Source organism: Euprymna scolopes, chromosome 11 (genome assembly GCF_053919585.1).
Source record: "Euprymna scolopes isolate OS-2025 chromosome 11, ASM5391958v1, whole genome shotgun sequence".
In the NCBI taxonomy this organism is placed as follows: domain Eukaryota; kingdom Metazoa; phylum Mollusca; class Cephalopoda; order Sepiida; family Sepiolidae; genus Euprymna; species Euprymna scolopes.
In genome coordinates, this window is record NC_136492.1 from 147,126,541 (window position 1) to 147,151,772 (window position 25,232).

The window sequence follows — 25,232 nt, forward strand, 5'->3', positions numbered from 1 at the left end:
CTGATCAAAAACGATGTTCACAAGAACTATGTGAGCAGGCCGACACGCAGCACCCTGTTCAAGCTAAAAGAGGCTCGCAGTCAATTCCAGAAAGCTGCTCGGCACTGAGCAAACAACTACTGGAACAACCTGTGCGATGAAATCCAGACTGCTGCTGACTGCGGTAAACTATGTGTGATGTACCGTGGACTCCGCAACGCAACTGGACCGAGCGCAAAGAAAGTTTGCCCTTTAAAATATACTACAGGGGAGCTCCTCACTGATCCTACGAAGCAGCTTCAACGCTGGGTGGAGCACTACTCTGTACTATATGGCGAACCGCGCAACATCACAGTCACAGCTTTAAATTCCACTCCGAACTTCAACACCCTAGTCGAACTGGACAACATTCCAACTATGTCAAAACTCGAAGTAGCTCTCCAACACACGAATGTAGGGAAGGCCTCAGGTATCGACGAGATTCCAGCAGACTTGCTCAAGTGTGATAAGTTCCTGCTCCCACACTTGTACGACCTCCTCTGCACCAGTTGGCGCAATTGAAAATTTCCAACAGCAATGAAAGATGCTAAAATTGTCACTTTATTCAAGAAAGGAGACAAAGGAGATTGCAATAACTGCCGTGGTATATATTTACTCAGTGTTACAGTCAAAGTCTTTACCAGAGTGCTCCTTCCAAGGCTCCAGCAGATTGCAAACCGGGATTATCCAAAATCGCAATGCGGCTTCTGCAGCGGGCGCTCAACCACGGACATGATATTTTTAGTGCGTCAAATCCAGGAAAATGCAGAGAACAACGTAGACCTCTCCATATCGCATTTGTGGACCTCACGAAAGCTTTTGACATGGTCAGTAGATATGGTCTGTTTTCCATCCTACAAAAGTTGGGCTGTCCACCAACTCTTCTTAGTTTGATAAGATCGCTCCATGACAACATGACAGCCGCAGTCTTCTTCGAGGGTGACATGTCTGACAACTTCTCCATGTGCAGTGGAGTCAAGCAAGGTTGTGTGTTGGCTCCCACACTGTTTGGCATCTTCTTCTCAGTTTTTCTGCACCACGCTTTTGGAAATCACGAGGACGAAGACAGTGTGTTCCTTCATACTCGCTCTGATGGAAAACTTTTTAACTTGGTTCGCCTACGCGCCAAAACCAAGATTCGAAAAGTCCTAATAGTTGAGCTGCTGTTTGCAGACGATGTTGCATTGTTCTCGCACTCTTCAAGTGGACTCCAGCAGCTGCTTGACAAATTGAACGCTGCTTGTGTGGAGTTCGCACTGGTAATCAGTGTGAAGAAGACAGTTGTGATGCACCAGGGTAATGCATCACCAATCATCATCAATAGCCACGAACTAGAGACTGTCGAGAACTTTGCGTATCTTGGATGCAACATTAACAAGTGAGTATCCATTGAACAGGAGCTACAAACGCGCATAGGTAGAGCAGCGTCTACTTTTAACCAACTCTGTGAAAGAGCATGGTTCAATAAATACCTAACTTCTCGCACAAAATGCCGCATCTATGCATACTGTGTTCTGAGAACCCTACTGTATGGAGCAGAGACTTGGACCACGTATGCTCATCACGAGAAAAGACTGAACGTCTACTATCTCCGATGCTTGCGACGTATCATGGGCATCAATTGGTGGGATAGAATCACCAACGAAGAAGTGCTAAGACGTGCCGACAGCCGCTCCTTATTCCAGACACTCAAGATCTGACGATCGAGTTGGCTTGGACACCTGCACAGAATGCCCGATAGCCGTCTCCCTAAGGATTACGTCTACAGCGAACTGGCAAATGGATCAAGAAGCCGTTGTCGCCCGGTGCTGCGCTTCAAAGACGTGGCTAAACGGGATCTGATCGCTCTTGGCATCGATGTGAATGTGTGGGAGGAGCTAGCCGAAGATAGACCAGCATGGAGGCGTGCCTTGAGTAAGGGTGGCAAAGGACTTGAGAACGTTTGGTTCGAGAAACTGGCGCAGAGAAGACAAAACTAGTGATTACGTTTACTGTTGCTAGCATTAATCTTTCGTAGATTGCTTGCCATTATTATTATTATTATTATTATTATTATTATTATTATTATTATCATCATCATCATCATCATCATCATCATCATCATCAGATATTTATGTCATTATCTTTAAAGGTAGAATAAAAAACTAATGTGTCTTGCTTTTTATGATATTATTTTTCTGGCAAGTGTAAATAAATGTGTTAGCCATGATTTGTTTTAGTTTTGTCAAGGATTCATTTCGATGATATCCATGTTTGGAATACATGTTTACAATGGATGCATGGAAAAAAATCTTATAAAAGCACCACCATCAAATGTCCAAATATTGTTTTATTTTTCTTCTGTTCACCTCAGATAAGGCTCATTGTTACTGATGCATTAGTAGCTACTATGAGAGGGGAAATATTTGTTTAAGGCAGCCTGGGTGAAGAGTTGAGCAGCAACAAACAAAAAAAAAACCATAAAAAATCGTGTGTTCGTCTCTCAGAATTTTTCTGCTGGCCATTGTAGGGAACGTTATTTGAAGTGCAACGATTCTGGATTCCGGTGTTGATTCTTTGCTCAAGTACTCACTGTTGGACATCTCCCATGATGCTCTGACAAATGAAGAATATCTAAGTTCTTCAGATACCAAAATTGTTAGTTTTAAAGATAGAATAAAACTAGTGTTGTTATGTTGCTATCAATTGTAAATAAATATGATGTTCTTTGCTTTTAGTTGTGTTTATAATTCTGATGATAGATTTGTTTAAGATATATTTTTAATAGATAGAGTTATTAGATAAAATAAATTACCAGGATCGAATTCTTCCACAAAAATAATTGCCGTGTAATTATTAAAACTTTCAAATTGTTATTAAAATAATATCGAATGTTTTTTTTTATTTGTTTGGAATTTAAATGTTTGCGTTTTATGATGGGATAAGTCCCGACAATAAATGATCAACTCTTTAAAGTAGAAATTTTACCAAAGTTAACTTTGATCAGCATTAAGGTTTAGAACTTTTTATGATTTACAAAGCACTTCAAAATTCTTCCAGAATATGTTCCTATAAAATATTTTGGTGTGCCTTACACTTTATGAAATGTGTTGTCCGTCAGTGTGTTCCATGGACAAAGCTTCTTTTCTAGTACTGCCCGCCCGTGGAACTCTGTTCCGCTAGCCTGGTTTCTGGCTGACTACAGCATAACAGTTTCAACTCCAATGTAAACAAATTCTTGCTGATCCGTTTCCTTAAATAGTCAACTTCTACTCAATTTCAATTACCGTAAACGCATTAACCTTTATCCTCGAGTGGCCTTCGATCCTTGATAATTGGTGACTCTCCTGTAAAAATAAAGCTGAATGGACGCATTTTATTTTCGATACTTGTCTGCCAGTCGGTCTGTCACACTTCAATTCGAAATAGCATTTTCTTTGATCTTCCAGAGTTCAGTAAAAATCGCCTTTTTAGTCTGTTACACACTAGTTTAAAATATAATTCTCTTTTAATTTGGCATATGTCAGTTCGGAATAGCATCAGTTAAATTGCTAAGAATGGACATATGTAAAGAATTGATTACTTCTTTTTAGTTTCTTCGACAGTAAGCATTCAACAGCCACGTATTCATTGATAATTGGAAGTCTATCAAGATGGCATAAAATCCATATTTTCCTTTGATAATTGTGAACTTAATTAGTGATTATATCAATTGTTACTTGTTTTTTTAAGAACTGAATCTGTGAATCGAATTATTGGATTCATTTTATTTGATTTATCAGATTTCCAGAATTGATAAGTTCACTAATATAACTGTTATGTCTTTGAAATGGCATAATCAATAAATAAAATAAACAAATATAAAATAAAATACAATATCGTCAGCTTAGTGGTTGCTTCTTAAATCCCGGAGTGAAATTCTTTGACAATATTATATATTTATCGGGAGAGTTCATTTTGTAACTAAATAAGTGTTGTGGTCTGCAGGTTGCTAATACTTTATACAAACACAGTGTTATAATTAACAAAGATGTCTATGAACAAAAGGATGTTTCTAAAGTACACGTCACGAATCTGTCGCCACAACTGTCACAAATCGCTCCCTTGAAGTTTGGATGTAACTGTATTTACTACCTCTGTGTGAGTACACTTATTTCTTAAATAGGTAGATCAATTTACCCGATAATAATAAGGATGATATCACAAAACAAGAGGAAAATCAAAGTGTTCGTTAGTTCAATAAATAAAGAAGAATTTAAAAAGTAAAAGATTCTATCAAAGAAAGTTACTATCATCACATGCAAATATGGCAAAAATAATAAACACGAAGATATTTCGACCAGGCACTAATTCTATCATGTAAAGAAAGTCCGTGTCAGTGTGTATGTGAGCAGCTAAAAGTCAGAAACTTTTAAAAACTACAATCCTTATATCATCGGATTGTCATGTAAGCTCTCGAGTTGATCGTGATAAAATATCAGTGGTAACAATGATATCAGACAGGAGAAGAGTTCATACTAGCGTAAGAAACAACATATCAGCAAGAAATTTTGTCCATGCGTATACAGTGGACATAGACATATGCACAACATGTCTCTCAGCTTACAGGAAAGACTCACTTGGGAATTATGGGATTTGTATTTACTGTACACATAGATTCGAAAAAGTTGTCAAAAACAAATATATAACAAATAAATGTTATCAAAGGCAAGATAAGTTACTTTTCTACCAAACTGGATATAATTTTCGTGTTTTTATTCAATGTAACATGTTTATTCAGCTCGAAAACTATACAGTGTTTACCGATGTATTGGAAAATTCAAAATGGCGCCGACTCTCTCTTTAACACGGTAAGTTCGGGAATAGGTGTTATAAATAATAAACTAGACAAAATACTGTTAGAAATTCGCTCAATATATGTTACCGTTGACATATATTCGGTGTTTTTTTTTAATAGAATTTTTCTAGTTTATTATTTATAACACCTTTTCCCAAACTTACCCTGTTAAAGATAGTCGGGCGCCATTTTGAATTTTCCAATACATCGGTAAACACTGCATGTTTTTCGAGCTGAATAAACATGTTACATTGAATAAAAGCACAAAAAATATATCCAGTTTGGTAGAAAAGTAACTTATCTTGCCTTTGATAACATTTATTTGTTATATATTTGTTTTTTTGACAACTTTTTCGAATCTATGTGTACAGTAATACAAACCCGAATTATGTTAGTGTGTAGTATTGTGACCAATGCAGAATATCAGACGTCATGCGAAGACAAACAAATCTGTGACTAAACGAACCAAGACATTTGCTCCGTGGCGATAAAAATTGTAGAAAGAGAAAAATGGCGTCCATCGTAAGGATGCATGGACGAACGGCAGTATTATCGTTCCAGTGTTGCAAATCACTTTTGATTTGGTGTCAGAAATATGTTGGAAATTTTTGAAGAATGTAGATTTATCGTTTAACATTTTTCTTTGCTGTAGCTTGTTTCGCCCAGAAATGCTTTTTAATCCACATATACGGGTCCAGCAGAAATGCATTTATTTCAAGAGGCATGTTGTATAATAAAAACATCATCAGTTCGTTGATGAATGAACCGGATGTTTGACGTAAACATTAATAAGTAATATCGACGTTTGCTCTCATGTGGAGAGTATTCGTAAGAATGTGAATGTGGCAAAGCTTTCTAGCTTGTGTGTATGCAGAAGATCTGCTCTTCCAATGAATGCTGAAAGTTACAACTGCCCGAATAGACCATAAAAAGAGTATGCCATTGTTTCAGCTGAGTGGATAGCTGGTAATAAAAACATCAACTGCCAAACATCATCCTTTTTTTCTGGAACAACACATTGCAACTCAGCTTGTAATGTAGAATTTTACTTTGTGAGAACTAATGACGCAGGCCTAGAAAGGATTTTGACGCATTTTATTTTATATAAGGTTAAATATCTGCTTGTTTCAGTTTCTCATCTGGCCTTAAAAGATTATTAAATCATTTCTGTTTTAGAAAGAACTGGAAAAATTCAAGCAGCACAAAGCTATTGACCCAGGAAAATGCTACCGGTTTTCCACGTCTCCATTTTTCCTTGGTTGATCACAGTCCCAAATTCCTGTAAATGTTCGGAACAAGTCGCAGGTGTTCCTCCATAAAGGAACTGGCTTCAAGCACATTACTGCATGAATAAGAAATTAGTCTGTAACGTATGCAGTCGATAAATCTTTGGAACATCTGTGCAGCGTTCCTTAGTCCGTAAGCATCATGTGAAAATACGTATAAATCTTTCTCATCGATATAATCAGGGGTTTGTAGTATTTTAATTATTCTGTCTCTCGAACACGGGACCACACGGAATTTCGAAAAACGAGTGCCACCTACAACAGAATTTTATTTATTATTTTATCCGTAAGTAAAATTCAGTTCTAAATGACACTCTTCTGGAGATTTTAAGTTTCAATCTTTAATGTAGGCGATACTAAGAACACAATTGCGAATTACCTAAGACTTCAAACCGGACATGGTTGATAGAAAGAGAACATGCTATCCCGAGGATTAAACCTAATCTTCTGTTCGGAATTCCATAAAGATTTCTGTGTTTGACCGAAAGATTCTCAAGTTTGATTAGATACACACAAACGGAAGTTACATCGGCCTAAACGTTGTGAGAATAATACTCAAGATGAGAACATGATTGGTTGAATAATCCGCGTAATACAAATTATCCTCATTTCAAAAATTCAGAAACATAATAGGATATAGATATATATTTTCAATCTTTCTCGAATTCGAAAATATATTAAAATAAGATCTGATGTTCTTAATACGGTCTTATCTTGAATTATGGCGGTTATATCATAGATATAGGACATAAGATAACTTTCCGGTTTATTTACAGAATTGAGTGTCCTATATTTCCCACATGTGCGTCATGTGGCACCGATATTTGATTCTAAATGTAGCGACGACGTCCAATTACTTTTTTGATGGACAGATACTGTCGACCTCCATCCTTTTGCTAAACTCGGCTTTAGTTAAGATTATGTTAGTAAAAAAATAAATAAAGCTCCCAATATGGCTTCTTTTGGCAATGGAAAAAGGTCACAACCATACAAAAATATGAGAAAAATGTTGTTTCTTTATATATTACGAAATGAGAAATCATTTCCATTAAAAATCCAGTTAGTATTATGCATGTAAAATTTTTAAAAATATCAAGCTCAAAATGTGCCAACATTATGTGAATATTCGGAATCCAAACAATGTGATTTCGTTTATTCACAAAATGTTAACATTTTTCAAGCTTAATTTTCTCAAATTTTCATATGTCAGATCTGTCATTAATTTTGCTGAAAAAATAGTCTGATTATGCTATTGCATTGGAAAGTATCTCCATCCTGACGCAATCTTCTATCTGTATAAGAGTCAGATGCAGCCTGAAATAGAGTTCTGGTGCTACGTCGGGGGAGGTGTCACTTATATCGTTCTCTTCTGTTCGAATAGAGTGCAATATCGAATTCAGAATCTAGTTGGGGATGCCCAACTCTCTTCGATCTCTTTCTTACGGAAAGATATTGCTGATCTTTCTGTATTCTATTGTTATTTTCATAGTAGATGCCCAACTGAACTGTAATCTCTGGTTCAACCAAAAAGCATTCATAGTAAAAACTCATCTAACTGCAACAATGTTAAATACAGAAAGATCAGCAATATCTTTTCCGTAAGAAAGAGATCGAGAAGAGTTGGGCATCCCCAACTAGATTCCGAAGTCGATATTGCACTCTATTCGAACAGAAGAGAACGATATAAGTGACACCTCCCCCGACGTAGCACCAATCCTATAGTGTAATAAATAATGGGCAATCAACAATTCCTCCACTATCCAACAATCATGAGGTTGTTTGCTCAGCAACCAAGAAGGCTAACATGCTTGCCATTCGGTTCGCCTCCAACTCCACACTGGACACTGCAAACCACCCTGCCCTGACTTTACTTTGCGGAAAGACGCCACACTAGACGATCTGAAAATCACCCATTCTCAGATGCATGCTATCATAAAAAATCTTGACACTTCAAAAGCATGTGGATCTAATCTCATCCCGGCTGTGCTATTACAAAAGTGGTTCGCTTAAGTAGCGCCAGTTCTCTCCAAACTTTACAAGAAATGCCTTGCTTTCCTGACTGCTGGAAAACTGCTTCTGTGGTACCAGTTTTCAAGAATTCTGGTGAAAGAACTGACCCAGTAAATTACCGCTCCTTTAGTCTCCTCCCACTTTTCGCCAAAATATTTGAGTCCATTATTAACCAAGCTGTAGTCCATCACCTTACAGATGCTAAATTTCTGACCGACCAACAATATGGATTTAGACAAGCCCGTTCCATAGCAGACATTCTAATTGTAATCTCTCAACATATATACCATTCACTTGAAAAAGCAGGGAAAGGTAGAGCCGTAGCTCTAGATATATCTAAGGCTTTTGACAGGGTATGGCATGAACGTCTTCTCAGGAACATCAGATCATACAGTATCACTGGAAGAATCTTTAACATAATTAAATCCCTCTTAGATAAGAGAAAAATCCAGGTTGTCATCGATGGTCGTACATCAAAACAATATGATATAAATGCGGGAGTACCTCAAGAGTCTATCTTTGGACTTCTATTATTCCATATATTCATAAATGACCTCCCTGACAATATTGTCTGTGAGATGGGTATATATGCTGATGACACCACTCTCTATAACCGAGACGACAGGAAAACAAAGGAACACATATCTAAAGAAATGGCAAAAACACTAGACGATGACCTCTTATCTGTAGTGGAATGGGGACAAAAATGGAGAGTCACATTCAATGCTGCCAAGACTAAGCTTGTTTCCTTCAATAACTACAAGAAACCAAAGACTCTTTATCTGAAAGTACATCTTTTAAACTCCTTGGCCTAACATTCGCAGGAAACATGAGTTGGAAAAATTACATTGAGAGCATTGCCAGGACCGCTGCGAAGAAGGTAGGTTCACTACCGTGCTAGAAAGCTACTAACGCCCGAAAATATCCTGTACCTCTATACAGCCATCATTCGCCCATGTATGGAGTACTGTTGTCATATTTGGGCTATTATATTATATTAACTTGTATTTGTATTAATATAATATTTGGGCTATTATATTATATTAATAGCCATATATATGGCGATTAAGCTACACTGAATATTCCGCGTTTCATCCACTCTAGGACCCCTCAGGCTTATGCGCAAATTCTGTGGTTGTTTATCGTTTTTATATGCTCCTCTTCTATTGAGATTTTAGTTAGCCAATCAGCTTTCTAGTATCCACCGCGCCCTTCCTATCAGCCAATGAACCACATAATTCGCGCATAAGCCTGAGGAGTCCTAGAGTGGATGAAACGCGGAATATTCAGTGTAGCTTAATCGCCATATATATTTTATAAATTACTAACTAGCTCTACCTACGTATTGAGAACTTTTGAAGTAAATACTTAAAGTTTACGCATAGATCTATACTTTCGTATATTAATTTTATGTGAGTAAATTAAGTAGTCTATATATATATATATATATGTAGAGAGAGAGAGAGAGAGAGAGAGAGAGAGAGAGGGACAGAGACAGAGACAGAGCGAGAGACAGAGACAGACAGACAGACAGACAGACGGAGACAGAGATAGCGACAGAGATAGCGACAGAGAGAGAGAGAGAGAGAGAGAGAGAGAGAGAGAGAGAGAGAGAGAGAGAAATGTTATTTGTTTTTGTTTTTGCGATAGTTTTTTGAATAAATTATACGAAATTGTATTTTTACCTAAATGCGAGATGGAAGTAATTTACTTTGTGACCAGTTTAGTGGATAATTATATTTAAAAAAAAAAAAAAAAAAAATATATATATATATATATATATATATATATATATATATATATATATATATATATATATAAGTGAACGTGTCTGTGTGTGTGTATATGTGTGTGTACATATCGCAATAACTCCCTCAATTTTAAGTCTACAGACTCGAAATTTGATATGCAGGGTACTGAGATTTGGGAAAATCTTTGTAATCCCTTTTGGCGTTTAAGGGGTCAAAGTTCAACGATTTGACCTTTGAAAACTCTACTAAACTCATCCGCTAATTTTGGGTCTAAACACTTGAAATTTTAAATATAGGTTCCTTGGACATGCATCTAACTTAATAACTTTATTTGAGCCCAAAACAATAAATATTAAGGGGTCATAATAGTGGTCAAAGTGAAAAAAATTGACCGCTTTTTTTTTTTTTGCTCAATATACACCTCCAAACACCCGGGCAACGCCGGGCTGAAATGTTAGTATATATATAAATTACAACTGTACAAGGAACATACGCTCATATCATTGCTCATATTTGCAATGCTAAGCTTCTATTAGCAGCAACTTGCGTACAATCGTTTCGGCCAATGTTTATAATAGTTTATTAATTATAATTTTACAAAACTGGGCAACTGCTCAGCGCATCGAAAAATCCAGTTTTTCCAAAATTTCCACAAACTATAAACAGATCTCTCATAATGTACATGGCGATGTTCACTTTTCTCATTCAAAACATGTGATGCTTCAAGCAAACATTATCAACATTTTATAAAATACGCTGTACAAACAAACAAAAGTAAAATAGCTGATTCCGTGCATGTTTGTTTTAATTGTTCCCTAATGAATTATACGAATATTGGATTTTTTTTCTTTCTTGGTAAGCAGTGTGTCATGAGCGAATGAAAACAAATCCTCTAAACACGTGGCGTGCCGAAAGATATTCCGTGTAATAGATGTAATGTAACCAGGCGTCAATAATAAAGGATGATAAAAGACGAGAGCTAATATAGATATAACATCATTAGCTTGTGGCAAAAAAAAAAAAACAACAAAAAAACATACGATGAAACATGCACACATAAATTACACATATAAAAAAATACAGAAGACACATTAGTCCCAATGCAGATGTACAAATGGCTAATAGATGTAAAGGATATGTGCGGCAAAAAATCTACTTTTTGTTTTTTTTTTGTTTTTTTTTACACAGTGATCACCACTTATCAAGGCCCGGAAGCCACTCAGGGATAAGGGTTATTGCAAGTACATTACGTTAGTGTGGAGATTTGATGAAGTGTTTACTTAAGGGGGCGGTTCATTAGGAATTTGTTAACGTTGGACTTGAAGACATCCAAGTTGTAGTCCGGTTGGAAGCAGGCAGACGGAACAGAGTTCCACAGGCGTGCAGTTCTAAGAAAGAAGCTTTGTTCATGGAATCCGCGTTTTGATTTAGGCACAGATATAGAGTGGGGGAAATTTTTCACAGTGGATTCAGCTAGACTGGTGTTTTCCGTGAAAGATTGGCGAGGGGGGACCAGAGATTTAAGTTCAGACGAACACCTGCCATGGAAATAACGATAAAACAAGGATAGGCTAACAATGTCTCTTCTGTGGGAGAGAGGTTGCAGGGTAGAGAAAATGGCATCCCCCACTAAGCCACGAAGTCTATTTTGTACTCTGTCAAGGCAGGATAGGCTGTTTTAGCAGCTCCTGTCCAGATATGGCAACCGTATTCCATCGTCTTCTTTCTTAGGAAGAGGTTAGTTTACTGCCGATCGCATCACATGCCCTCATTAATGAATTCCGACTGATCCAATTCAAGGATTTGTTATGGATATGAATACCGGTTTTAGGAGACTTTTCCCACGTTAAGCTCAGCTTTTTTTGTTGAGGGGTTGGCAAGTACGAATGTTTCAACTTGTTTGACACATTGGTCTTGTAGTCTGTACCAATTTTTGATATTTTGATGCGTCATTATAATACAGTTTTCGATTCCAGTAACTTCTTTCAAGAACTACATTCATGTGTAACTATGTTACTGCTGACTTTTTTTCCTCCAACCTATAGCATCGATTATTTTAAGACTGAGGCCAAGAGCTATCGCCTGTCTTTGTAATAATCATCTTTTGTTCTTGTTAGCCCCTTACATAAAGTGGCGTCAAGCCCTGTCTTTAGCGATTCCCATTAAAAAATAATTTTCTGAACGATTAAAGATGAGGCAGCCATTTTGTTGGTGACAGTGAAGCGGGTTTATATGTATAGATTACATAAATTTGACTTTTAGAGGGTTGCAGTATTTTCATGTCCTATTAGAAAGACATCAATCGATTGGTATTTGCAAATATGATCAGTGATAATCGAATGTTGTGCCGTCCAATTATTGGCATCGTAATTTTATAGTCGACTTATTCGATTTAGTAAATAAGCAGAGCATCCACTGATTTCAGTGTTCTCCAATCTTTTGTTATCCTTGGATTTACACCTGTTTTTACAACGAAATAAAAACATAATTATGTTGAAATTATATGAGTTGTAATTGAGTTTTGTAAGACAACATTAAATTTGGAATGCTTGACAATAAGTTTTATTCCTCATTGTTCAGGAAAACATAATAATAAATAAGATATAAACAAATGATAGATAGTTTCTTAATTTAGTCGTACATTGACTAATTTTCCAAGAAAGCAACTAATACTACCATTACTACAAAAACAGCAACTACTACTACTACTGCTACTATTACTACTACTTCTTGGTGCGGTCAGTATTTTAATGCCTTTGTTCATTAGTCCAGTCCAAATATTGTAGAGAAATATTTTATCTCACAACTAATACAAACATTCTCAGTTAAGTTAAACTTTTCAAATAACATAAGTAATGTTTTCAAAATTTTCAAGTTTGACAAAATTGACATTGCTTTTAGCGTTTACTAATTTTTTGCAATGTTTTCTTTGTGTGTGTGTGTGTGTGTGTGTGTGTGTGTGTGTGTGTGTGTGTGTGTGTGTGTGATTTTACATTTGTAGTGAGACCGAGAAGCAGATTTGACGAACGCCAAAACAAAAATGTCTCTAATTGCTTACGGTCTTTCTTTCTCTGCATCGTTGAAATTCGCTTTCCTACTGTTAAACCCCCCCCCACAATTTTGTATAAATTATATGAGTAATAAATGATTTTATCACAACATTAGAATCCGAGATGGTTAGCAAAAACGTTATTGCATTTCCTGCATGAAAACATATAACGAGAAATATGAAATGATAAATCTGTGTAAATAGCATATAAACAAAATAAAGTCTTTAAATCAAGGGAAGGAACGAAATTGAAACACTTGTTGTTCATGGAAAATTTTATACGGGATTTGATGCACAATAAATAAAAAAAAAATCAAAGTCACATTTTGCTCTCAAATACGATTCCACTGTTAAGAAAAACAGTGGGACGAACATCTAACCAACAAATATGCACGCACACACACATACACACACATATATATATTTATTCTAAGGAAACTGATTATATATATATATATATATATATATATATATATATATATATATATATATATATTTATATATATATATATATAAATTTTAAATTCATTGGAATACTAAGTTCAACGTATCGCCGATTTAGCACTCGCATAAGTCGACTTACGGGTAGAAAATTCACAATTATAAAAGAGAATTCAGTGACAAAAAAGCGAAAAGAAACCCAATGAACTTTAATTAAATTATTAAATAGAAAACTGAGATCACCAGCTGTGCCAATTTCAGAGATTTACAAACAGAATAGTTGCTAAATACATGATTCTTTAATGAAAAATACCACATCATTAATAAAAAATGTACACACAATCCAATTTTACTATTTAATTAATATATAAGTTTATAAAAATATATACAAAATAAATAAATGATAATGATATAATATTTAATAATCATATTATATATAATAAATTGTTATATATATATATGTTTAGTAGAAATGGTAATTAATAAAAACCTGAAGAAAGTGCTCAAGACTGTTGTAGAGCAAATATGCGTTTTATTTTTTATTACCGTATCTTTCTGTTAAGTTTTCACAATAATGTAACTTAACAGAAAGATACGGTAATAAAAAATAAAACGTATATATATATATATATATATATATATATATATATATATATATATATATATATATATATATAGATAGATATATAAATTGTTATATATATATATGTATATATATATATATATAATATATATTTATAACAAGGCTGACTGGGAAGCCATCAGGGATCTCATCAGAGACGCGCCATGACGAAATATATTTACACTCCTGCTGAACAGTGCGTAAATGAATGGTTCAAAACACAATTGAAGTATATGTTCCAGCATGGAAATTTTATAGCAAGCCCCACTCTCTCCAATGGTTTACTTCTACTTGTGCAGCTGCCATTGCGCAAAGGCAGCATGCGTACCGCAGATTTAACTGACATAAGTCCAGTTCAAACAGGCAGAAGTATATAGAAGTCAGAAGTAACTGTAAGAAAGAAAAAGCGACAGCTAGGAGAGAGTTTACCGAAACCATCAAAAAACGCATCGAAGCCAAAAATTAGGAACTCGTGACTTCTGGAAAATCTACAAGAGTGTAGTAAATAACGGGCAATCAACAATTCCTCCACTATCCAACAATCATGAGGTTGTTTGCTCAGCAACCAAGAAGGCTTACATGCTTGCCAGTCAGTTTGCCTCCAACTCCACACTGGACACCGCTAACCACCCCCTCCCTGACTTTCTTTTGCAGACAGACGCCACACTAGACGATCTGAAAATCCCACATTCTCAGGTGCATGCTATCATAAAAAATCTTGACACTTCAAAAGCATGTGGACCTAATCTCATCCCGGCTGTGTTATTAAAAAGTGCTCAGCCGAAGTAGCTCCGGTTCTCTCCAAATTTTACAACAAATGCCTTAATGAATCTTGCTTTCCTGACTGTTGGAAAACTGCTTCTGTGGTACCAGTTTTCAAGAATTCTAGCGAAAGAACTAACTCATTAAATTATCGCCAGTAAATTACCACTCCATTAGTCTCCTCCCACTTTTCGCCAAAATATTTGAGACCATAATTAATCAAGCTCTAGTCTATCACTTTACAGATGCAAAACTTCTGACGGAACAACAATATGGATTTAGGCAAGCCCGTTCCATAGCAGACATCCTAACTGTAATCTCTCAACATATATACCATTCACTATACAAAGCAGGGGAGGGTAGAGCGATAGCTCTAGATATATCTAAGGATTTTGGCAGGGTATGGCATGAACGTCTTCTCAGGAAAATCAGATCATACGGTATCACTGGAAGAATCTTTAACATAATTAAATCCCTCTTAGATAAGAGAAAAATCCAGGTTGTCATCGATGGTCATACATCAAAACAATATGATATAAATGCGGGAGTGCCTGAGGAGTCTAACCTTGGACCTCTATTATTCCTAATATTTATAAATGATCTCCCTGACAAAATTGTCTGTGAGATGGGTATATATGCTGATGACACCACGCTCTATAACAGACACGACAGGAAAACAAAGGAACACATATCTAAAGAAATAGCAGAAACCCTAAAGGATGACCTCTAATCTTTAGTGGAATGGGGACAAAAATGGAGAGTCACATTCAATGCTGCCAAGACTAAGCTTGTTTCCTTCAATAATTACAAGAAACCTGCTCTACCACAAATAGCAATGGCCGAAGACTCTTAATCTGAAAGTACATCTTTTAAACTCCTCGGCCTAACGTTTACAGGAAACATAAATTGGAACAATTACATTGAGAGCATTGCCAGGACCGCTGCGAAGAAGGTAGGTTCACTACCGTGCTAGAAAGCTAATAACGCCCGAAAATATCCTGTACCTCTATAAGGACACCATTCGCCCATGTATGGAGTATTGTTGTCATATTTGGGCTGGTGCAACTGCTACTAGTATCTCGCTCTTACACAAGGTTCAAAAGGGAATCGCAAACCTGATACATCCTAAACTGTCATCTTAGCTTCAGCCTCTGTCCCATCGACGAAATGTAGAATCCCTCTGCCTGTTCTACAAGTACTTTAACGGTGAATACTCCTACGAACTGCAAACACTTGCACCCTCTCGACGTGAACACCCCCGACAAACCCGACAAGCAGCTAAATTCCACCCTTTCACAGTAGAGATCCCTAGATGTAAAAGAGCTGTCTACTCCAGTAGTTTCTTCCCCAGAACCGCTGGACTTTGGAATTAAATTCCGGCTTCCTGCTTCTCCAACTGTACTGACATGCAGAAGTTCAAGTTTAACATGAACCTACACCTTGCTGCCCAACTCCCTGCATAGTACCTCTTATGTCCATGATAGTAAACCCTTACATCGAAGTGGCAATGTGGCTTGTTTAGGGTGAAAATATAATTAAAAAATAAATAAAATAATATATATATATATATAATTATATATATATATATATATATATATATATATATATTATATTATATATATATATATATATACGTCGTACACAGTCTCATCTGATATTATGATACTTTTTTAAAATTCAATTTTCACCCCAAACAAGGCACAGTGCCATTTGGAAGTAGGGGCTACTATCGGGGATATAAGTTGCAGGGGTATTATGAAGGGTGGATGAGTAGCAAGATGTCTGTTCGCATTACACTTGAACTTCTGCATGTCAGTACAGTTGGGAAAGCAGAATCCCGGAAGCGAGTTCTAAAGTTCTGGGGAAGGAACTATTGGAGTAGAAGGCTTTCTTACACCTGTTGCATAGGGGATTTCATATTGGGGAGACGGCGCTGATGAGAGGGAGATGGAAGAGAGAAGAGACATTTATACAGTTCTGCAGATTCTTAACATAGCGACTAAGGGAGGGTTAAGGGAGGGTGATCAGTTCTTATATCACAAGAGGAGGGGAGAACTCATTACTTAGATGGAGAGGGAGACACCTTACTTAGATGAGTTATACACACATTCCATTATAATATGATTTCACATCACCTTCAATTTTGTACAATGATGATACAAAGACGGCAGTTACAAAAATATGATGATGTTCTTTATTATCGCTCGACCGGTCGACTACATGATTAAAGGTTTTACCTTTGCTTCAAAAGGGGCCCTCCTCATGTCAGCTTTGTCTCCTATCTTCGTCTCCAACTCTGTCTGTCCGTCTCCCAATCTGAGTAAACTAGCAAACTATATTGAGAATTCATTTTCTGCTATGACGTCATGTATGGCTTCAAAACGTGCTACACACGTGGAAACTCATATGGCCTAAACATGCGTGGTTCGCACATGTCCAAACCATTTCTGCAGACAAAGAATTCTTACCAACCTATTTTTCGACCTAATTTATTTTTCAATATGTTTTTAATTTGCTATTGTTCGTTATAATCTCTGACCTTATTTTAATACAGTTTTTATAAAAAGAATTGAACAATTAAAATTCCTTTTACAGCAATATCTCTATTTTATATGAAACTGAACAATGCGAATTCCTTTCTGAATCTATTTCCGAACCTTGCTTACTATCTAATGTTTTTCTTACAAGAAAAGGGTTCTTTTTCTTGAAATACACCTAGGTATATCTACTGTGAAGGGGTGGGATTTAGCTGCTCGTTGGGTTTGTTGGAGGGTGTTCCCGTCGAAGGGGGTACAAGTGTTTGTAATTCGTCAGGGCATTCACCATTAAAGTACCTGTAGAACAGGCAGAGGGATGCAAAATTTCGCTGATGGGACAGAGGCTGAAGCCTAGATGACAGTCCAGGACCTATCAGGTTGGCGGCTCTCTTTTGAACTTTGTCAAAAATGAGACACAAGTAGCAGATGCACCAGCCCAAATGTGACAACAGTATTCTATACATGGGCGAATAGTGGATTTATAGAGGTATAGGATACTTTCAGGCATAAGTAGTTTTCTAGCACGGTAGAAGGACAGCCCAACTTCTTTGAAGCAGCCTTGGTAATTCTCTCAATGTATCTATTCCAGTTTATGGTCGCTGTACACGTTAGGCCGTGGAGTTTCAAGAAAGTACTTTTGGGTAATGTGTTCTTGGCCATTGCAATTGGTGGTAGAAAAGGTTTCTTGTAATTATTGAAGGAAACAAACTTAGCCTTAGCAGCATTGAATGTGACCCTCCATTTTTGTCCCCATTCTACTATTGATTGGAGGTCACCTCTAGTGTTTCTGCCATTGCCTTAGATATGTGTTCATTTGTTTTCCCTCGTGCCTGTTATAGAGAGTGGTGTCATCAGCAAATATACCCATCTCAGAGACAATTTTATACTAGCATTGATATTGTTAGTTTGAACATTCTACGGTTTTTAAACACACACACACACACACACACACACACACCCACACACACAAAAAATAAACACATACATATTTTACCATAATGCAATACACACGTCAACCTCTTTTCTATACACACACAAAACAACAATGCGCGTACATTGCATGTCTATGTCTTTGCCAAATGCAACACATTATGGTTGTTTTGAAAAGATGTCAGTATTTCTATTTTTTTATGATGGTGAATGAAATTTCCATCTTTTTTCTCGCGGTTCAACTTTGATGAATTTGATTGAAACCAGAAGAATCTCTTCCATAATTGCACTTTTTGTTTCACTTTATTTTTTGGATTAAACAAATTTAATGAGAAGAAACAAAGCAGCAAATGAGGCGGTTTACGATTGAGATTAAGTTTATGCTGCATCTGTTATGCTGCATCTGTCTAAATCTAAATACCTAAAAATTAACAAAAAAATGTAAATTGCGTGTGTTATGCACATTTTTAAATCTTATTCTTAAATGACAGGATGTCAAATAAATCCGATATATTCACCATTTTACAAATTAATCCTAATGTAACAGGATATTTACAATAATCTGTAAATAATTAAAATCATCAAAACTATAATATATAATACTAGCAGGCCGCCCGGCGTGGCCCGGTGGTAAAATACGAGTATTATGTTTTAATTAACTGAGACATGGGCAAGGCATGCGATTATTATGTTTTTTTTTTTTCTAAATCGTTCACTTCTGGTAAGTACAAAAAAAAGAATAAATAGTCGAGCTGAGATCGAAACCAAAACCTTAAGACAGTGAATCAAATAGCATATATATATTTTTGCCTGAAGAGATCAATAATTACCGAAACAGTTTGCACATCGAAGCAAGATATGACTACATTTACATAAAGAAAAAAATTATAAATTTGCTTTCTTTGATTAAGCACTATCAACGATCCCTGTTGGAAGTCAATGATTCTAATCTTTTGAATATTTCCAACCTTGACAGAAATCAAGTGCTAGCCTCAGGAAGGAGACCACTTGATTTCTGAGAACTTCGACTGAAGTAATATATATATATATATATATATATATATATATATATATATATATATATATATATATATATATATATATACTAGCCTGGGTGCCCGGCATTGTCCTGATGTCTGGAGGTGTGTGTTGAGCAAAATAAAAATAGAGTTGTAGTAGGCAGGCTGGCCCAAACCTGTACCGCAAAGGAGGAAAAGAACGTGAAAAAGAAAACCTGACGTCTATGCTGTTACGCCCATCGCCAAATCAGCAGTGATAAATATTCATATTAAGGCTAGTAAATTTGAAAGAGAGAATGACTTTCAGAAATATCGGTGAGTGATCCCTCCCTGTAGAAAAATGCTCAGTTCAGAGTGAAGAAATTACAGCTTCTAGCCAATTTTTTTTTATATTTATCATCCGAAGGGTTAATGGTATTACTGTTGCTAATTTGGGATTTACTGATATTGTTTAATAAAAATTCAATATGGAGTAATGGAAAAATATAAAGGTATCTGTAGTTTCTCTTCCAATTTTCGGATTTTTACGATGTCCAATCACATTTTAATTCCTTTTGACGGATTGATTGTTGCTATTTCTTCTGATGAGTTAAGGACATTATAGATTCACTGATTAATATAATAATTAAGTGATTGGTTTTGCGCTACGAAACAGATACTGTCAAGAATTGTATCAATCAACTGAATTAAAGGAATAAATTATAAGATGGTCAACATCATGAATGTTGGAATATAACTTTTTCTCATTTATTCTCTCTCTCTCTCTCTCTCTCTCTCTCTCTCTCTCTATATATATATATATATATATATATATATATATATATATATATATATATATATGAACAAACAGTTAATAAAATATGTTAAAAAACACTTTGAAATGAGTTAAAGACATATTTAATCTGAAAAGGAAACACTAGATAAATGGATTGTCCTTAATCCGCGGAGTTTCGAAGAAATAATTTCCTCCTCATCAGAGGATAGGAATTAGCAAAATGCGGATCGGATTTTGCATGCAGAAGTATTTGATGAAACAACAAGTAAGTCAAAAATCTTACTTGAAAACAAAAAAAGTGAAGCAGAGGGAATATGGTAAAGAAAAAGGTGATTACACACGAATGGATAGTCTGGTGGAAGATAAAAAATCCAGTGACGGTAAAATCCAAATGTAAAACTTCAAGAAAGTTAAAAGAATTTCCATTTGTACAAGTAAAATCCAAGGAAATCCCGTAATTGGAAGAAGATAGTCCATAATAATCCAAAGGCAGAAATCCATGGAATAGTTCACAAAAATGTGTACAAGGAAAAGAGAAAAGATTCCAATAATATTAATAAAAGAAAAATAAGATATGCTTTTCACTCTACTTCCGAGACATAAATATAAATAAGAAAGATCAGGGAAGAGAAAGAGAAAAAAATGATAAAGTTAAATATAAAATATATATTAATATCTAATATATATATATATATATATATATATATAATATATATGCTAATATATATATATAATATATATATATGCTAATATATATATATATATATATAATATATATATGCTAATATATATATATATATATATATATATATGCATATATATGTATACATATATATATATATGCATATATATGTATACATATATATATATATATATATATAGATAGATAGATAGATAGATAGATATATGCAGAATAACACATGTAAATTTGAATTCAAACGATAGGAAATTCCTTAAAAAAAATGTTTGAACCATATCTTTTTAATAGACACTTCCACATATTGCTATTCCGTTGCAAAATTACGCTCTCATTGATAAACAAAAGCGACTTCATTTAAAACAAATTGTTTCATGTGAGATTTGCTTTTTTAATTAAAAGACGCCAAAATAATACGAAGGTCAATTATAAAAGAAAATCAAATTATTTCTATTAAAACTGCATCTACTTTCGCAAATCCTCTTTAGTTTTCATATTGTTTTTGTTTTGTTTTTTTAACTTTTATTCATTTGTCTCTGTACGAGGTTAACCTTACAAAGCTTCCCAAAGAGACACTCTGAGCTGACATTTGTCGAAAAGGTATGCATTCGAAGTGCAGTAGCAAAACCCATTTTGCGTATGTTTGTTTCCATCATCGCGTCCCAACGAACAAATAAAACGTAAATAAAAACACAACGTTCATATTTTAAAATCGATTGATTCGAATTAACAACAGCTAATATGGATGAGATAGTTTCATCCAGTCAGAAGAAATCTTAATTTCTTTTATTCCTCCAGTGCCAAAATGTTCCACATGAGATCGTTGTTGTCACCGTCGACGTCCCACGCCTTCTCCTCCTCTTCTTCTCCTCCTTCTCCTCTTCTGCTCCTCCTTTTATAAGGAAAATCCTAAAGAGATCTTAAATCTTCAACCTCACAGCTTCCAGAGAGTAACTCACTCGACCTGAGTTTCTCAATCTTTTCACTCTTGCGTAACTGTAAAAATAAATTACATGTCATGCACAAAACGTAAAATGATCGTTCTTATTGTACCTATTTACTATGCCTCCCCACGGGACAGAGTTAGACACCAGGGTCGTTTTTTAACGTGGAAATCGTTCTTATTGTAATTCGCATGGAAAATAGATATTTTTAAATAACTGGTTTAAGGGCAAAAATACTAGTTTGTCAAATGGTAATGTTAAATAAAATTCATACTGTTCGTTTATACTTTATTAGTTTTCTTTCACACAAACATTACCAGTTAGCGTTAGCTTAAAATAAAAATGGGCGCAACTACACTATAACAACGATATTGGAAATTGTTTAATATTGAATTTCAAGGCAAATCGATATGTTACAGTAATGGATATATCCAAAAATTACGAAAACCGATAAGGGAGAAAATTATTCAAAGCATTTATTTTGACAAAAAATAACGAAAATAAAATGCTTGGCTAAAAAAAAAACATCGAGAAGTAGATAGCACGTAATTTATACGTGAGTCCTTTATCGTCTTTGTGTGATGTGTGTGTGTGTGTGTTACGTACCTTAATTTGTTGTCTTTTCTCTTTTAATGTTTACTGATGCTGTCGTTTCTATTCGCTGTATTCCAGTGCCGCGTTGGCCCCTCGTCTAATTGTTGCTATATTCCATTCAATAGTCTCGTCTATTTAGAAAGATCAGTTAAACTTCTTTCTGCAAGAATGACACAAGAAGTTCGCTAAGTGTTTCTGAAATGTTTGTTTAACGATAGAATTGACTTACGTTTGAGAGAGAAACTTTTAACTAATAATTTAACTTAATGGGTACGTGCGAATAAATATTAGGTTTGCTATTTCGCTCTTAGCGATTTTCAAAGATTTTACAGTATTATCGGCGGTTGTCCGTGCCCATAGGCAGCTCGCATTATTTGGGTTTCTGTCGCACAGCTTCAGCATACGGACTTATCTGAAAACCCACGTTTTCTCTCAGCAAATGTGTCGTTACTTTCGTCTCATGTGCTTTTGTATCTATATCTGCTGTCCTTGGCTTTAACTTTACGTCATCTATCTTTGATTCACCCCTGAGTATTATTCCGTTTGCAAATTCGAGTCATCATAACATATATTTAGTGTGGTTCTTGACAAAACACACTTGCTCACTAACTTACTATTTGCATAGGGTTACTAGTACGTAACATTATGAAAAGAAGATTTTCATTTTAAAATTATTTTGATTTCAACTAAATTCGACGCACCATGTGGGGTTCTATATTACTTTTATGACTCAGCTGCGAATCACAACTAGTGGCCTATTGAATATGAGATTTTCTAAAGAAATGAAATAAACTATAATTACATAGAATTATATTAGAAGCAATACATGAGGATAAAAATGTGTTAAAAGATAAATAAATGAAATACATATGAACTTCATGTCATTTAGCGACTATTTTAATTGCGTCTTTGTTCTGTTGAATAGTTTCAAGTTTCGACAATGAATATATGATTATACGTATTCTAATGCATTTTTCTTTCAATACATCTCCTTCGTTTATCTTTCAATACATCTTCTTTCTATTATCATGTATAAACCAGAATGTTATTCTATATATTTTCAAATGTATTCCTGATCAAAAATTTAAGACCACTTGAAAATCTTTAAAAGAAATCTTTTAAAGAATAGATTTTAAACTCCTTACACTTAAGGTTACCAATACTACAATCTGAAAGGTTGTGAAAAAAAACCTACATTCCAAACATTTAATTCAGAAATTTACATTTTTATAAAATGAGGCATTTTACAGTTGATCAAAATTATAAAAATTTACCTGTGCGTCTTTCCATCTGCCAGATCGCCACGGAATATGATGGAGCATTGAAAATAAAGAACAAAACGAGACCAGAATCAGTGGGAGAAATGTAACAGAGTAAGAGATGTATGAAATACAGCAATCTTATAGTCTGAGAGTTATGAGTTGTACTCCTGTACAAGGCAGTATATTTTCAATTCCTTTTCAGTCACTGTTCGAAACAAAATTTAACAAAAATATCCGATAAGAAACTGATACAAAATAAAAGTGAGAATTCTTTGTGTTCGTTCGATGTAAATTAGCAACTGGCAACGATTATTATAAGCTAATATTGATCAATATTTTACGACCTGTTTACAGCTTAAAACATGTTATTGCTATATAAACACGTTACGTATTTTTAAAGATTGTAGAGGGTAGCTCATTATCATTTCAATGAAAAAGTTTATCTATATAAAAATATTTGTATTGACACCTCAAGCCAAATAAAGATGAAGTGTTCATAGAATAGAGTGCCAAGAAAAGGAGTTATTCTGTCAGTAAGTTGAAAATGAATATACGTGTTTGTTTCAGTTGGCGCCGTGTGCGTTTACGTATGCGTAGATGAAACATATATATATATATATATATATGAAGATGTGTGTATATGTATTCGCATGATTATTTTGTGACTTTATATGTGAGAGTGTACTCATTACATTAATTTACTGCGTGTATGCGCTGACGATGTTTAGTCGGCCGTGAAAATATCTCGTTGTGTGATTTGCTTGCCAAGGAGTCTTTCGTCCGCTAAAGGGGCTAGTCGGGATTTGGGTATACGAATGTGCTTTGTCTAAAAGATAACAGAAAAAGTAAAAACAAACAAACAAACAAACAAAAACACACGCACACACACTTTCTTTTATAGTACGCACGAGATTTCGGAGATGAATATTTCTCATGCTGTGGTTAGTCGAAGGAAATACTAATTTGCGCTTTTGACCAATCAAAAATCAATATGTAAATTCAACACTTACTGCACTGCTGGTTCGAACATAATGTTAGATTGACTTGTCCAAAAATTCTAACGTAATTATTTATCATATTTGACGGGACGAGTACTTTAGTCTTAATGTATTCTTACGTTAAATAAAATCGCCGTCAACTCAAACAGGAAATGAATGATTTCGAGCTTATATCTTCCATACAACGGTTACATTAGACATACATTATTGCCCGGAACAGAATAGAAGGACTGCGAGTTATAAAAACACATTCAACCAGAAAATGGTCCGCTTCTATCGTTAAATAAGTGCTATGGACGCGATTAGGAATAAATGCTGTATTTCTTTTTCGCTGGAAAACACGCTTCACATAACAATCAACAAATATTGTCTTCTAGTTTGAGATGTGTATGTGTGCAGCTGTGGGCGTTTCTTCTCAAGTATCTACAAAGACGTACAAAGATGGAAGGTCTGTTTACAGTCACATGTCTAATTGTATGCGTTTATGTTTAATAATAATAATAATAATAATAATAATAATAATAATAATAATAATAATAATAATAGATATTGTAGTTGTGAACAAAAGGACCAATGAATGCCAAATTATTGATGTGGCTTGCCCAAACGACATCAACTTAACAGGCATAGGGAATAAGAAAACATGGAACTATCAGAAAGTGAGGGTGGGGATTGCTAAATTATGGAATAAAAAACTGTAATCGTGCTACTCATCAGAGGT

General features: G+C 35.1%; 1 protein-coding gene across 4 annotated transcripts in view; it reads left to right on the plus strand.

Annotated features, from left to right (window-relative positions):
* The window catches only part of LOC145288103 (popeye domain-containing protein 3-like), a 221,224-nt gene that overhangs the window by 38,577 nt on the left and 157,415 nt on the right, over positions 1–25,232 (plus strand). The gene's annotated exons all lie outside the window — the stretch shown is intronic.